The following is a 12,825-nucleotide window of genomic DNA, read 5'->3' as shown; positions in this document are numbered from 1 at the left end:
TTGCTTTAGCCAATGAGGTATTTGTAGATGTTACATAAGCAGGGGCTTGAAATGCTTGCACAATGTGCTCTTGCCTTTATGAGATGAGCTTCCCCTAGATAGCTGCTTCCTCCTCAGCCTGGGCTCAACAATGAACACACCTGGCACTACCCCAGTTGATCATAGACTTGCAGTTTGAACTAGAGCTGTCCCATAGCCTCGTGAGCAAAATCAATGCTATTGCTGTGTACTACTGAGATTTTGAGGTTGTGTTGGCCATAACAAATGAACAAGGGGAGAAATCTCAAAATTGTCAGTGTAAGATCTGGTTTGAGACTGGAGAACCTGGGAACTTGTTGGTCAAGTGCAAAATCCTTAGATAGTGAGTCGTGGGTAACAAAAGCAGCTTTCCCACTCAAAATGGACATGAAAATCAACGTCCCAAAGTACATGAAGACATCTACCATTAGGAAACACTGCCACAAGACCAATAATCAAAACAATGATTTGCTCCAGACTAAACTGAAGTAATAGGACAATTTAAAGAAAGAAAAAAAATGTTTCATATCCTCAAAGAGATGAAGTGATACATACAGTCTGAAAAAGAATAAAACATTATGAAACAAAATCAGGCATGACTCAGTAACAGGTAGAAAGAGTAAAAAAATGAGAAAAACTGCACATTGAAATAAAAAATTTAATGGGCATTCTTGACTACACAATCAGAAAGAATTACTATATCTGAAGGCACTGGAAAATGATCAAAAGCAGGTAGAAACTGAGGGGAGTAAACATTTTGAAAGGAGGAAATCACATTAGGTAAGATTCGTTTATAAAGCTTTCTGCCTGCGGGCACTATCAGGTCCTCCCAAGTGCAGGAATGCTAATACTCAGAAAAGTGCAGTTTTACTGGCTTGAAGGGTCAATGGGCAGAGTTTAAGGATGCCCAAGTAACTCTGAATGAGGGAGGATACCCAAGAAAGGACAGAGTCACAAAATAGAGTCTCAAAATCTCTGACAAACCTCACCCAAATTTTTGGCTGACTCCTTTGGCTACGTTTGGGTTGGAGAGACCATAACAGGTCTGGTGGAAGACAACAGCTGGAAGGCTGGAAGCGATGACAGAAACTTTAACGGCTGCTCACTGCAAAAGACAGAGCTGGAAACTTGAGTCCACATAAAAACAGTGCCTGCTATAACAAAAAGAAACATTCTTCAGAAGAAGATAGTAGAATCCAGAGTCTCTACAATGACTTATTCTCAGTGTCCTGTATACATGAAAATGTTATTAAATATGTGAATGTTTATTGCAGCTTTATTCTCCAAACTGAAAGCAACTCAAATACCCATCAACAGGAGAATGGATAAATAAATTGAAGTTTAGTCTTATAATGGAAAGTTACTTGGCCATGAGAAGGAATGAACCACTGATATACACAAAGCATGGATGAATCTCACAGACTTTATGCTGAGTGAAGCAGATAAGCACAAAAGTGGGTATGTTCCATGAATGTGATAAGGCAAAACTGTATATTGTGATAACAATCAGAAAGAGGATCATCTCTTGTGAGACTGATTGGAAAGGGGCATGAGGGAATGTGCTGCTCCAAGGGAAATGATCTGCATTTTGAAGGAGTGTGGCTGTCAAGAACTCCGAAGGGCCTGAGATTTTTACCCTGCTTGCAAGATAACAAGTTAGCCTAACACAGTAAACGAGAAAACATCACTAAACATGTGAACGTTTGTAAAGGACTTCATTATCCACAGCACAATAAGCAGCCTGAGCTTCATGTTTGCATTGGTTCTTGCCTCCTAAGCCTTACAGGGGGTGACACTGAGAGGTCCAGATGGATGCTGTGCACATAGTTAAGTCTGTGACAGAACTGAGGAACCTTAAGCTTAGGGAACCTAAATCTTTTATAAAAGGCAGTAAGTCTGCCTGTCCTTTGCCCTGGAAGGGGACATTATCTTTACTATACTGGACAGTAAACAAACCAGCCTCTTGCTCCAGAAGGAGACTCTGTCTTCCAAGACTGTTCTCTATATAAACATTCCTGAAAAGAGACAGTGCCTGTTTGCAAGAAATGGAGACTTGTAAGGAACTCACAGAAACAGTCTCTAACAGTGGGTTATAAGAATGCATGCATTTGTCAAAATTTATTGAATCTTACATTTGTGATTTGTGCACTACACTGTAATTTAAAACTCCAAAGCAAAACAGTAAGACCTTGTAAAACAAACAAAAAAAAGAGACTTAAGTGTGGACAAGTGAAGGGGGACAGAAAAAGGTGAATTCTTTCATTCTGGCAAATCCTCTGAAAGTGGTAGGTTTAGGAGGAACCAGCCTGCCTTACCCAAGTGGCAGCTGACCCCATAACACACTACACCATTTCTTCAAAATACATCATGATTAAACTACACTACATCAGGGCAAGAAAGTTTTTCTTCTTCTCATCATTGCATTCCCTGGCACTCAGTAGTGCTCAATATATTTGTTAGATAAACTTGTACAACCAGGGTGAAAAAGGAACCAATGCTCTGACCCCCAAACTACTGAGTCATCCTCTTCATCCTGCCATCTGTAATCTTTAACTCTCTTGCTTTCTTCACAACATAGTTTTGGAAGGATTTGTTGTTGCTGTGTAATATTCAATTTGTGTGTGTGGTGGTTTCTGAATTGTTACAGCCATTGATATTTAGTGTAGAGGTCAAGTGTGGGTTCTGATTAATTCTGCCTTTATTTGAAGCCCAGCTTCCCCATCTGTTGGCTGTGTAATCTTGGGCAAGTTACTTCATCCCTTTGAATGTACTTCAGCTCCCTTTCTTTAAAACAGGAACAATAGTATCTACTTCATAGGTTTTGAGATGTGTGTAAAGCAATTAGCCTGGCAAACAGTAAGGGCTCAATAAATTTAGCTTTTTCTAAGAAGCAGTTTTAGACATTCTGATTGCTTCATCAGTATCCATTCTGTGCCTTCCCATTATATAGCAGTCATGTAGTGATCCCTTTAAATAAATCAGGCAAATCCCACCCACTCCAGGTAGCGACTCAAGTAAACCATACATAATCTGAAAGTCTGTGGCATCTGTATGATCACAAGAATGATCAACTAACTGGTCAAACAGATCGCATATATGGCCCTACTAAGACATGTCCTATAATAAATTTTTTCCTTAATGTGAACTGCTTTTTCATCAAAGGATAAACCCTACTTGGCAATGGTGAATTGTTCTTCGGACATATTTGTACCTTCTAAAATTTTGAGGTTTGCATTCATATTCCTGGGTGAACTAAGAATCTATAGCTTTAATATTAAATTGCCTTTAAGTTTTGATGTCAGGGTAATGTTAATCTTATCTTTACTATGTTCCTTTTGTTCCCGAAGTGCTGCATGTTTAATTCATTCATTTTCCCTTTCTATGCAATGGCTATCAATTTGCCTTTCAGTATTACTTTAAACACATCATCCTCTACTTTTTTTTTTTTTTTTTGCTGTTTTGTTTTCACTATATTTTACCGCGTTTTTCATGACAAAATAGCTGTTTAGAAGGTTTTAAAGTTATTTTCCAGATGATTGTGTTTTTTATTTTCTGGTTTTATTACCTTGTGGTCAAAGAACAAGACCTGTACAACTTCTGTCCTTTAAAACGCACTTCAGGGGAATTATCAGGTTCCAAGGATGGCTTTCAGCTTTTACACTCCACTCAGCTGCTGATGTAGTGTCAAGCAGGTGGGCACCAAATGCTGGCCTATTTCATTCCTCCAGGAAATCCAAGGAAGCCCAAAGGATCTAGCTTAGGATAGAAAAGAGTAAGAGATTTCTTTGCAATTTGTCTGTAGTTTTGTTTTTTAATCCTGCTGTAAATATTCTAAATCAGGTGATGTGCAGAAGTTATCTTTCTGGGCCCCCTGTGCTGCCTTTGCTATTCAGTGTTACTATCTGATCAATTTGTAAACTATCCCATTTGAGAAAAAGTTAGATCCTCTTTTCCATTATTCCCCCCTACCCCAACTGTTAAGGGACATGTCTCCCATCTATTTGATTCATGTTAACGATACTTCACAGATCATTGTGCTAAGGTCTTCAGGACAATATCTACACCACTTTTTAAAGGCCTTTGTGTTTCTACATTTTAACCCTATATTATCCTGCATATAAACATTACAGTTTGTGGTCTTCACTACTTACTGACTGTAATTTAATAGTGAATATACAGTTATCCCGCCTTATATTTCTCCCATAAATTGTAATCTGAGGTACTTTATGGGTTAGGTGTGCATGACAGAATTTGAGTGAAAGCTAAGTCTCTTGGAGGAAGCAAATTATTTCATTTTGTTTTTAGAATTAAAACAATCTAAACAGTTTTGATCTTAATTGCTTTTCCTTTTGACTTTTGTCACACATACAATTTTTTTTACCTTTTTCAAAGATTTGGACAGGAGACATTCTGTTATTAATTTTATTGTTAACCACCTTGACAGATTTCACAAGATACTTGAAGTTACATTTAATTTTCAAATTAAAAAACAGAAAGTTCGAATTTTTTCATTACAAAAGATAAGAATTTTACTATTGACTTTATCCCCCCAAAAGAAACTGCCATCCCTTCTTGGCCTTCATTAACTTAATCTGGGGTAAACCCCACTTAAAGATTTTGAGGTAATTTAATAAATCTCTTGCTTTAAGTGTTACATTTGCAATAATTATCCTGTGTTATTCTAACAGTAATGCAGCACTGATTTCAATACTCACCGACTGGCCTTTCTTTTCTCATTCTCTTATTCTGAATTTTGATTCATTCTGGTAGTGTACTGATATATTCAAGTAATTTTTTTTTCTACAAAGGGTAAATGAGTAGTACGTTCCACATCACAGAATCCTTTTCTGTTACCATCACATCTGGATGAGTAGAGGAATCCTGAACTACACAACTCTGCAGACACTGCTCCATTCCAGCCGGCATCTAATGTGCAGAAGAGGATCTTCAGACTCGAGCCTTTTTTTTAAAATTGAGGTTTCTTCTATTAAAACTACTGATTGTTAACTTGTTTTGTCTTCTTTGGGAACATCTCTTATTCTAAGGATGAATCTCAGTGATGAACCTTTTAAATCTCCACCTTTTCTCTCACTATATTCATCTGAGGGTGCTCTGGGTTTACTGTAACTTATTTAAGTTGCAGAATCCAAAGAAAGCTTATTAAGCACAATACATACATACATTGACGAAAACAGTTCTGATCTGGTTGATGAACAACTTGGGGGAAACCCCTCCATCTTATCTTCCTTTTGCTGGCTCATGAGGACCCACAGGGTTCTGAAGCAGTTTGATATTCATCGTTCTTCATTATGGGTTCAATTTTCTTTAATTCTGTGACTATTTATTGTTTGACAGAACTTAGAATTTAGCTTCTTGCTTTCTTTTCCTACTTTTACTCTTCTCATGTCCTCATCATCATAATGCCCAATTGCACCAGAGAAGGAGTGAAAGCAGATATTTTCTAATATTTCTTGCTTTAGACACACTGGAAGAATAACGCAAGCCCCTCCTTCTAAATGCCTTAGGATATTGCTCTTCTCTCACCTGCAGAAGTGTCTGTCCCATCAGCCTCATGTTGATATTGCTTAATGCATTAAGAAACTAAAACTTTAAATGAAATACAAGACACAAAAAAATGCATAAACCATAAAAACTACCACTCAAAAAGTTATCACCAACTTATCACCATGCTGGTCAAGAAAGACAAGATTATCAGTACATCCTAAGCCCCTCTGCCCCCTTCTGACACCTCCTCGCTCAATTCTGCCTAAAGGCATGTTTTGGTTTTGAACCCTTTCATAGTGGGAATCACAGTATTTTCTTTTGTTGGCTGGTTTGTCAACATTATAATATTCATTGAAATTGTTACATGTATTTAAGAGTTAACTCATTTCCTTGCTATAGGGTATTTCACTGTATCCATTCTATTGATGGACACTATGGTTGTTTCTACTTTGAGGCTATTACCAATAATGGTTATATTATTTTGGTACACGCATTTTCTTATTTTTGTTGGATATACACTTAGAAGTGGAATTGCTGAGTTGATGGTAGATATGTTTTAGTGTTAACAGACATTTATCAAATATTTCCAAAGTGGCTGAACCAATTTATACTCCCACCAGCAGTTTATGAGTGATTCTGTTGCTCCACACTCTCACCAACATCTGCTATCGTCAGTATCTTACTTTTTGCTGTTCTTATCAGTGTATCTTACTGTAGTTTCAAAATGCATTTCCTTGATGACTAATATTACTGAACATTTAATAGATTTAAAAAATTATTCAACTTGCATTAATTGTCAAAGTAAAAAAGAGAATGTTTTACTGTTTCTTTAGAAAAGCCTAGGAATTTACACAACCTTCCCTTCATCTGCTAAAAAAAACAGAAAAACAAAAGCAAAAAACTGAAATCCCTTCTTGGTCTTCTTTTATGAAGTGCCAGTTCAAACATCTTGCCCATTTACTCATTTCTCAATGAGGATGGATTTAACCAGACCACTCAAGTAATGATGTAATATCCAGCACGTGGTCAGAAATGTTAGCTCCATTTCATTCTTCCAGGAAACCCAAGGACATGCATCAGATGTAGGATTAGGGCAGAGAGGGTCAGGGATTTCCTTGCAACAAGATCAAAGTTCTTAGCATAGTGACTGGAAAGAATACCTTAAAAAAATCCTGCTGTAAGTATATGAAATCTGCCAATGGGCAGAAGCTAAAAGATCTTTCTGGGTCACTTAAGCTGACTCCGTCATTTAGCTTTGCTCTTCTGGTCAGAGGTGGGATCCCTTTTATGACCCTCCCCATCACCAGGTGAATGCCAGTTGTGGTTTTCTTGGTTAAGGAAAAGTTCTAAGATAATGCAGATTCAGAGCTGCTAGTTAAGAAATGCACAACGAAAGCCTTTTCTGATGGGACTTCCACAGCTGTTTCACATTATTAGAACAGCCTTCTATACACAGGTTAGTAAGTACTGTTGGATGACAGGAAGCTAAGGTCTCATTTTACTTTACACAACAATGTGGAATATGAGTCAGCGATTTAAAAATAATCTATGCCTTATGCTTTGTTTAGTAAAATTTTTTCTAGTTTCCACTATTCTTATCTAAGTTTCTATGAATGATTCCAATTTTTCTTCTTACTTGAATGTTTTCATGGGTATTTTCTGCAGAAAATTGGGAGAAGGTTGCAAGCATTTGTGTTATTTATATAGTCTTTATTAGCTTTTATTTTCTGGATGAGAAAACAGGTTAAAAAAGATGATGTTGATATCATTTATGAAATATGCTACTGGGTGAACTGAAGACTAATAATATCAATAATATGATACATTCTTATATTACAGGTAACTGGAAGCTATTAAACAGATAGAATCTGGGTATTCCAGGCACACTGGTAATCTTGCAGGATGATGTAAGGAGATCCATTTCCATTTTTTGTGTGAAATATTTTGACATTGCAGGGGAATAAAACTGGGCTGGGTGAAAGACGGGACTACACTCAGTGTCTGTGATTCCCAGATTTGGGGTAAAAGTAGTAGGAAATGAGCCCTTGTTAGGAGCTTCTGGTGAAGGGATAAAGCCAAGATGGTACTAGTGGGAGATGAACCTGAAGGAGCTCATGATGACAAAGCAAAGATAGGTGCTCTCTCTCCACATGTAGTCTTTTCCTTTGCCATTGCTGGTCTGATTTTGACATTGCCAAAGCAGGTCAGCCAGCCTCAGTGCTCTCAACAACTACTATATTCTTCCTAAAGTCAGTCTTACAAGTAGCAAATTGTGATTTCCTTCTCCACCTTCTCCCAAATGTCACACTGATACTTATGTTTCTTAAGTTACTAATGTATTAACGAATAACAGGAAGAAAGTTTTTTTGTGCCAATGGATCAATAATAAAAGGACCACAAAAACTAACTTTAAGGGCCCAAAACCAATACAAGAGATGGACTCTGTCTGTGATGAAAGGAAAATTATGTCTTTTTGTACATCAGATCTTCCAGTAAATTAGATAACTTTTAATTAGATGACTTTAAATCTCTTCTTTTACCATTAAAAAAAGTCCATAAAAATAACAGAAGTAACAAAATCCTAAGAACTCTGGCTAATGAATGCTGTGACCTATGTATTACTAACATTGGAAAATGATAGTATATGAACAAGAAAATCAGTAGTAACACCATTTACCTACAAAACCAGAAATGGAGAGAGAGGGAGGAAAATTCAGAGTGTAGATTCACAGGAGTACCTGTAAGCACTCTGGTTATCCTACTGTGCTCAATATTCTTCCCAATTTCTGTGGAACATAGCACTTGCCTTTTCACATAATTCCTGATTTTTACATCTCAAATACAAACAATTTCCCTAGAACAGTCTCCTGAGGCCTTCCTTCCACCAATTCTGCAGCGCTGTGGTCAGAAAGGCAGTCTCTAGGGCACCACAGTGGCTGTAGTCTTGGTCAGCTTGCATGTTAGCCAGCTCACATGGACCCTGACATCTAGACATTGGCTGCAATTCACATACAACAGTCATGGGCCTCCCTCTTCCTACGATAACCACTCAAATGGATTTTCAGAAGGCCTCGTAACTTTCTCAAACTGCAGTGGGACCTGCCTATTCTCCTGAGGACAAGTCTTTTCTAATTAAACACAATTAAAGCATGGTCATTGTAATGAGTGAACTGCAATTTCATGTTTTAACTAAATTATTTCTGTCTGATCCCCTAGCAATACTGTACCTTCAGTTCCCAGGATCCGTGGATCTTGAGTTAGTTTCTAGAAAAGGAAATAATGCAATCCATTTATTAGAATTCAGATATTAAAATGGAACTCTCACTTAATAAGGATGACCTTTATGTTTTCTCTCTTCAGTGAAATCATATGTGAAAATAATGGCCAAGATTTTTAATAGAGCTTATTATCCACATATGGAAGAAATAAAACTTGCATGTGGCTGTATCGCTGGGTGAAAAGGCTATATAAATATTTCATTTGTTTTTGCCCTTTCTGATTGTTAGTTTTATGCATTCCTTAAGAAATCTGACAGTTAAACTGCACTTACAAATCAACAGATTTTTTTTTTTTTGGTTATACCAAAAAAGCATTCACTTTGTAAGAGGATTCACTTTAAGACGGCAAGAATACTTACATAAATATACATGTATTTCTATACTCTTGTGATTATTCTATTTCAGTTTTTTAGACACTGATAAAAATCACCTTCATGTACCTTTGTCATTTAAAAAGAACGACATATACTTATGTACTTCTTCAGAGCCAAAATCTGATAACTTATGAACATAATTCACTTCAAAATAAATGTAAATTTAAAAATTAAGTCGAAGCTTTAAGTGGTATAAAGCAAATGATTACCATTCTTTACAAATATCAAAAAATATCTGCAATGTGAAAAAGCTGGCCTGACAGTTTACTATTTGTGAGACTGCTTCTGTTTTTCAGTTTTTTATTGTAATTCATATGTACTGATCTTAAATTGAGGGAAAGCAGATGCTTAATTCTAAAAAATATCCAAGGTAAAAACACTTGGAAACTTCTCAATGTCGTATTTTACAACAGTCCAACCTAAGGTCCAAAATATGGAATCTCTTTAGGCCAGTATATTACAAAGTCAATGCCAGTGACTACTGGATCAGAATCACTTTGCGAGCTTGTGAAAAACCCACCCCAAACCTGCAGAATCTGTGTGCCTGCGTTTTAAACAAATATCTGAGGTGATTCTTGTAGACACCAGTGTTTAAGAGCCACTGCTTTGGACAATACAAATTCTATCATTTCAGGCTCAGTGCGTTAGGTAACATTGAAATGCTGCTGTTTTTGAGTGGCAATGTTTATCACCACCTAGTGGTAAAGTGTCTCATTTCTTTTTTCTGTCAGTTCATTAATATTGAGGAAGTGGAGAACAAAATTCAGAGAAAGCTAAAATTTTAGAGTAATAATTTCTTTAGTATTTTGCATTAACTTTTGATTTGGGATAGGGTAAAAAAATTTTAAAAATAAACTTGTAAATAAAACCGCACCATACCATATGAATAAAACACAGTATACATTCCAGAAATTTTCTTAAAATCTACTTGTAATACTTGTGCCCTGTTAGTTGCATGCCTCTAAAAACACACTTATTTCACAGTGCAAACTATGATCCTCCTTCAGAGATCCAGGGATGGTGTATATTAGCATATTAAAGGCCCCGGAAGTTTCACTGGCAAAAAAAATCTGTGAATTAATAACTGAACATTTCCTAAACATGTCTGACCATGAAAATTTCTTTCCTAAAGAATATTTATTGATTTCTCTCAAAACAACACTATTTCAAGGAACAGTTTGGGACACGATGCTCTAGAAGCAGCAAATCTGATAGCTGCTTTCAGCACCTGCGATGTATCGTCTAAGACCCGACAATAATTTTACAAGAAAGTTTGATCATGCTTTATTTTAAATGTTATTTGTTATGTGAACCACATAATTGAAACAAAAGTTTAACTGTACTGTTTATTAGCATTTTTTAAAATTAAAACCCCACTATGTTGGCAATTTTAGTAATGATGTATACACAGTATCAAAATATCTATATATTGTGTTCTTATAGCAAAAGTGCATATGAGTAGTAAACATTTGGGTGAAGACTTTTTAGTGGATGGGGGTATAGCTCAGTGGTAGAAGGCATGTTTGTCATATACGTCTTGGGTTCAATCCGCAGTAACTCCATTAACAAAGAAATAAAAATAAAGTTTTAGGAATCAACTGCAAAAGACAGGAAAAGTAGGAGTAAGGCTAAATGATTGAGAGGATTAAGATTAAATACACACTGAAGCCAAAGTGTTCACTGAGTCACACAATTGGGAGAGAAACACAAGAGAAGTTTGCACTAAAAGAAAAGCAAAAAAAGTATAAAAGCAAAGAAGTGTTTTGCAGGTAGACAGCTATGATATATATATATTTTTAAAGAATTTATATGAAGGACTGAAGGAAGTAAACCTGGATGAGGCACCCAGCTGAAATCATGACTGTTTGCTGGAACTGGCTACCTGACCTTAAATGTAGAATAGAAAATGTGGGATTATTTAATCTGCATAGAAAATTTGGAGGGCAGGAGGGTATATAAGAGCTACTATGTGAAAGAGTCAACTTCTTCTATATGGTCCAGTGAAAAACTTAAAGACTAATAAGTCAAAGTACAAGGAAATCAGATTTTATGTCAATTACGAGGATTAACCAAAGACGCAATGAACTTGGATAGGAGGTAGGTAGCTCCTAACTTTTATATTATTTAGATTAACCACCTGACAGGAATATTTTGGGGAGTATTCAAGCATTACTTGAGGGGTAGAGCCAGATAACCTACAGGGCACAATTTAATTCCAATCTGTGAAAACGGAATTATGTGTGCAGTAAATGAGTTTGGGATGAATAAATCTATCTGTTGGTAATTAATTCTCAACTCTCCTCACTTAGGTTTTTCATTTCTAAAGACACCATTTGCTTTCTTTTTAAAGTATGCCCTTTGGTTCACAGAAAGATACTCGGTTCAATTCTTGTTCAGTAAGTCTTGCCTGAGAATTAAGATAGGAAATTTTCTTATCTCAACTTGCGAAAATTACTGATTCAAAAAAAGGAGTTTAATTTTCCAACAGAGAGATGTCCAAGTATGAAATATGCTATTATGCTCAGTTGAATTTAATCTTTTCCCTATTTTTAATTTAACTCAAGATGTGAGAGGCATAATGAGGTAATTAAGTGATGTTTTAACAGCTGCATACCATTTATAATGTCTTTTTTTTTTTAAGGTGCCAAACTCTCAGCTTAGATATACCTTTAGATATACATGTCATTCACCACAAGAAAAATTTTTTTCTTGGATTTTCAGAATGCAGAGTAGGCTTCTAATTTTTAATCTTTTTTGAAATGACTATTCTTCCTCTTAGCCTGTTCTGAAAATTGCTTTCATGCCATATTTTTGGAGTGGCCATTATGTTTTGTATTTGTAGAGGGAAAATGTCCACCCCTCCAAAAACACTGATATTTATTTAAACTTACTGAGAATAACTTAAATTTTCTTTATTTTCATTGCTCTATAATCTTAAAAGATCTTTACAAAATTACCAACAAATTTTGGTATAACTATAAAAATACAGTATAAAAATATTTCTAATGATATGTCTTTTGGCTCCTGCTTTAGGTAAGTGTAAGTAGCCAATCTACGTGAGTAGACTGAGTACTCAGCAATGGTCATATTTTATTGAATCTAAGATGCAACTGATTGAAAGAAGCACTTTTATTTTATGTTCCACTAAGAAAGAAAAAAAAAGGTTGTCAATTACACCATGGCACACAATTGATATATAGATATTTCGAATTTCAAAAGTGTAAAAATGTGAAAAAATGTGCATCTCAAAATCAATAAAATATGTCATTCAAATTCTAAACACTGTCTATTAAGTTTTATCATTCTCATCTTTCACATAAATAAGGCATGATTTAGTTAAGCAAAGAAAACTTTATTTCTGCCACACATGACAACATATTGCTCTAAGAAACAACTACTATATTAGTTTTATCATTAACGTGTGGTTTAAAAATACATGTCAACAATCCCTGCTCCCCAGACAAAACAATACTGTGCAGAGACTATCAGGTATATGAAAAAAAAAAGCTGTCAACTGTCCACAGGGAGTGCGTCCAGTCACATTTTCAGTCAGTCAGCTGAGGATTATGTCATTATTTAGTCTCTGTTCTGTAGAAAGAACACAACACAAGTATGAAAATCATCACCTGAAAGGAAATAGCTATTGTATT

General features: G+C 35.8%; 1 protein-coding gene across 13 annotated transcripts in view; it reads right to left on the bottom strand.

Annotated features, from left to right (window-relative positions):
• Nucleotides 1–656: 656 nt before the first annotated feature.
• RBM45 (RNA binding motif protein 45) overlaps nucleotides 657–12,825 on the bottom strand; it is a 29,679-nt gene continuing 17,510 nt past the window's right edge. For 4 of the 13 annotated variants that reach the window (XM_032479766.1, XM_032479767.1, XM_032479760.1 and 1 more), the window contains 2 exons: nucleotides 4,734–12,763; nucleotides 3,532–3,774 (listed from right to left, as the gene is read on the bottom strand). The gene's annotated coding sequence lies outside the window, so the exon portion shown is untranslated. Of the gene's footprint in view, nucleotides 3,775–4,733; nucleotides 12,764–12,825 lie in introns of all 13 variants that reach the window. The other 9 variants (XM_014567600.2, XM_032479762.1, XM_032479763.1 and 6 more) reach the window with 9 other exon arrangements.

Source organism: Camelus ferus, chromosome 5, assembly GCF_009834535.1.
Source record: "Camelus ferus isolate YT-003-E chromosome 5, BCGSAC_Cfer_1.0, whole genome shotgun sequence".
Taxonomy (NCBI): Eukaryota; Metazoa; Chordata; class Mammalia; order Artiodactyla; family Camelidae; genus Camelus; species Camelus ferus.
Note: the sequence above shows the minus strand (reverse complement) of the source record. Positions and strands in the feature narration are given on the sequence as shown.